This window comes from Sinocyclocheilus rhinocerous, unplaced genomic scaffold, assembly GCF_001515625.1.
Source record: "Sinocyclocheilus rhinocerous isolate Xijiao unplaced genomic scaffold, SAMN03320098_v1.1 scaffold3493, whole genome shotgun sequence".
Lineage (NCBI taxonomy): Eukaryota > Metazoa > Chordata > Actinopteri > Cypriniformes > Cyprinidae > Sinocyclocheilus > Sinocyclocheilus rhinocerous.
In genome coordinates, this window is record NW_015647951.1 from 238774 (window position 1) to 243487 (window position 4714).

General features: G+C 34.1%; 1 protein-coding gene across 1 annotated transcript in view; it reads right to left on the reverse strand.

Moving 5' to 3' along the window:
* Nucleotides 1-2366, reverse strand: part of LOC107709407 (cGMP-dependent 3',5'-cyclic phosphodiesterase-like) — a 67870-nt gene extending 65504 nt beyond the window's left edge. Inside the window, exon 1 of the transcript XR_001636495.1 lies at nt 2302-2366. The gene's annotated coding sequence lies outside the window, so the exon portion shown is untranslated. The remainder of the gene's footprint in view (nt 1-2301) is intronic.
* Between the last annotated feature and the right edge of the window lie 2348 nt (nt 2367-4714).

Sequence of the window (4714 nt, forward strand, 5' to 3'; positions counted from 1 at the left end):
AAACAAATCTTTATATTTCATGTCATTTTGCTTCTAAAGTAAATGCATCTTGATTTAAGAAAGTTTAAATATTTATACTAAAAAACTATTTTTGGCAGTGTTGTATCCTAGTTTATTATAAACTAAATTTTAAATGGCTAATGACTTGATTCAAACATCCTAGATTAAAAGGATTTCACTCTAGCACAATAATTTCTGAGAAATTAAAAACAATATATTTTGCATAATATTTGCATAATATATATAATATCTGTAATATTTGTTTTGCACAGGACTGTACTTATTTGGAAAAAACTAACAAAAATTGAGTAATAAAATAAAATGTATTATTACTATTTTTAATATATTATCATAATATAATTATTCACAGTTATAAGTTAATAAATCCCACTTTCACTGCTTACAAATGAATTCAGATGTCTATGTTAAACATATATAATTCCCAGGTTATTATTTATGACCATTTTACTGATTTTACAAGCTAGTCAAATTACCCTCACAATTGAAATTTAACATCCATTTGAGTGTAAATTCAATTTTGGAAACAGCACAGTGCTGAAGATGCATGAGCTTTGATCTCAGGCTGAACAAGTCTTGTCCATAAACAGCTATATTCAAATGCCAACACTTACATTAATTTCATCAGAACTCGTTAACAACTTGATTCAAACATTCTACAATGCCAAACAACATAACTGTCGTGGATCAAGTTCCATTGCTGAGAAGTGTGTAAAACTGCTGTCATATCAGCCTGGTATATGAGCAAGTAGTTGAAAAAGACATCGCAGACTGTAAAAAAAATATATATGTTTCAAAGTTGTAAACAAAACAAAGATTATTAGAGTATGTTTCAGCTTTTTAAATTCAAATTTTCATGTTTAATTCAATGTTACATGCAATTTTTATTTTTTTGTGAGATTTACTAGCAATTTCTGTGTGAAAATTCTTTCTACACTATTTTTTCAGTGCATGAATTATTGCAAGTGGAGTAACTGAATGAAAAACACTGGTGCTACAGTATATAAGACTACTGATTTATACTCACTGATTATAAGTATAATAACAATATGTTAGAGTTCACTGCTAAATAAATGCAGTCTAGGGTATTATATATATATATATATATATATACACACTGTAAGATAATTAGATCTTTGTTATCTTTTGGCATTGTACAAAGACAAAGCAAGAGAACCACAAGAACAAGGCAACCTTCAAAGTTTTTCACACACACACGATTTATGCGCCTGTTTAACTAGTAAGGTCTGACTCACTAGTTGTGTGTTCAACAAGTTTGACTATATTCAATATATTAGTTTCACACACTCACACACACACACACACACTCACACTCACACACACACACACACACACACTCACACGCACACACACACACACACACAGCATCACCTAGATATTAAATGTCAGTATAGTAGTTTATGTGAACTGTGGTGTGACTTGCTGTTGTTCCTCTAAAACTATTTGACTATTTTTGTATAAATGGTCACAAATGCAAAATTTAGTACAATGAAACACATGGAATATATTTTTTTTTTTTTTAATTTAATTTGTCACACTGCAGGATTACTGCAGCGAGAAACTCAAATGAAATGGTGACCAGTTACAAGACTTAAACACACCATTTCCTCTCCAGAGAAGACCGGGGCTAGTTGTCACACTGTTTACTGTAATGGATATTTAGGGTGGGGAGCTTTCTGAATTTCTGCATAAACACACCTTGAGACCAACAACAACAATAAAACTACAGTTACTTGATGTTAACACATTATATTGGGTGAGTTCAGAGTAAAGGAAAACCCCACTGATCGACTGTACAGCAAAACACACACAATAAAACAATTATGACACGCAAAACAATTCATGAAACACCAAATATATAAAACTTAACAAAAATGATGAAAACATTACTCAGAAATTCATGAAAACATTACTCAGAAATTCTAAGTAATCCATACTGCAATATATGAAACACTCTGACAACTTGCCCCGGAAAATCAACAAAAACTAAAATATGATACTGTACATTCAGTTTGAAGAACAGAATCCACACACATTTCCTTTGCAACAGAACTAAATGTTTAAAACCGACATACCAAACCAGTGCTAGAGAAAACTATTATTTATGACTCAAAACCGAATGGGTTAACTTCCCCGTGTGACAACTAGCCCCGGTGTCCTATATGCGGTTTATCCTAAAATCTTGATGTAGATCAACAAAACATTCATATCCATGTTATCTGTCAGCTAGATAAAGTCAGAAAGAGTGAAAAACAAACTTACTGCGACATAATAGATGATGACGGACCAGCAAACACACTTGACTGCAGTCACAAGTTATGACGCTCCTTCAGTGTGTGTGTGTGAGTGTGAGTGAGTGTGTGTGTGTGTGTGTGTGTGTGTGTCTGTGTTTCCTGCAGGACGTTCAGTGTGTAAGGAGAAGAGCGACACAGGAAAGACACACGTGAGAGTGAGAGAGGCAGGTGGGCCGGAATTATGGGATGTCGGAGCTGCCACTCTGACCCTGTCAATCATCTCCATGGAAACATCAAAATCCAGAAATAGACACACACACACCCCTCTGCGTTTGACCTCTTCACTCCATTTGATATTCCAGGAAAACACCGACAGTGTGACAATATTGTTTGGAACAATGCGGATACACACACACACACACACACCTCTACAGTTGAGCGTCGGAAAAAGAAACACCAAACGAAACGAGAGATTTCCTGCACTTCTCTCTCAGAGCCGCGAGCGAAACACCAAACACAAGCGGCTCAGTGGAAGAGTTTCACGCTACGAGAGGCCAAACATTCCCTCATTTTCTCTTTATTGGAAAAATCCCACTGTCTCCAGAACGTTCAGCACTAATGAAACCCGGATTGCAGCGGTTCAGAGTGTCAGAGGACAAACGCAGGTCAAAGCAGAATAAATCACTGTACCGGCTTCAAAAGCACAGAAAATCATCTCTTGACTGTTTGAATTTAATCGTTAACTTCGCTAATTCTGCAGTAGAAATATGTGCGATTTGAACGGGAAAGTGTGTAAATCGTCCTGCTGATGAGGATAATGGTCTGATGTTATTACGGTTTGTTTACAAACTGAGGATGAGTTGGTGGACCGCATGCTAATAATGCTAGCTACATGCTAATTCATGTTAACAATGTCAAATCATGTTAGAAAATTTATAACAACCTGTTAGCAACATGCTAGCAACATGCAAATTCATGCTGCCACTGTGTTAATCATGCTAGTAACATGCTAAATCATGCTAGAAACATGCTAATTCATGCTAACAACATGCTAATTCATGCTGACAATTTGATAGTCATGTTAACATGCTAAATCATGTTAGACACATGCAAACAACATGCTAAACATGCTAATTCATGCTAACAATGTCAAATCATGCTAGAAAAATGCTAACAACCTGTTAGCAACATGCTATCAACATGCTAATTCATGCTGACAATGAGCTAGTCATGCTAGTAACATGATAAATCATGCTAGAAACATGCAAACAACATGTTATAAACATGCTAACATGTTAGCAACATGCTAAATAATGCTAGCAACAAACTAGAACATGTTTACAACATGTTAAAACACATTAGCAACATGTTAAATCATGCAAGCAACATGCTAAAACGTGTAAGCAAAGTGTTGAAACACGGTAAAACATGTTAAAACATGATAGCTACGTGATAAATCATGCTAGCAAAATGCTGAAACATGTTAACAAAGTGTTAAAACATGGTAGCAATGTGCTAAAACATGATAGTGACGTGCTAAATCAAGCTAGAAAAATGCTAAAACATGCTAACAAGGTGTTAAAACATGGCAAAACACGTTAGAACATGCACGCAACATGCTAACAACGAATTAAACATGGCAACAACATGCTATTCAACAGAAGATCAAAAACTGAGATCAAACTAAAAGAGAAAAATCAACAGGTAGGAAAAGCGCATGTTTACTCTGACATGGTAAAGATGCTTCAGGATCTCCATCTCTTCCACAAGAACTCACTGATTCATAAACACACGGAAAATAGGCAGCAATCTTTGTGTGGTTGTTGCTAAGTAACCATCGGTGGTCAGTGAGGAGCGTCATGGAGACGGATTGGACGCTCAATCACGGCTCAAACACTTTCTCTATAAAAAAGAAATTGATCAGCTCATTGTTCATTTCTAATTATGAAACATTGTTACAACTCTAAATGCTGATTGGATGAGCTGCACCTGTGACACACATCTGTATCAATGTTGCTGCGTTGCTTGGCAACCAAAAGAGTCAAAAGTTACATTCATAAGCTATATTACATAGACAAAGAATTTATTTAGGTTTTTTATATTAATAAACCGAATAAATAAAAAGAAATGCATTTAATAGTATTTTATTTCATTTTATTTTTTCTTATAGACAATTGCTTGTGATGTTCCTAGTAAGTTGATTTGGATAAAATTGTGTGCCAAATAAATAAACATAAATTTATCATTTTTATCTCATTAATCAATTTTTATCTTTATTGTTAATACTACTTTACTCCATTTGCATTATAGTTCTTTTATATTTATTGTGCTTATTTTGTTCTGTTTTGGCAAAACAAATGCACATGAAAAAAAATTAAATAACATTTTTTAAGTATTCATTATTTATTATAGAACGTGATAAATATAAATAAATGATGTTG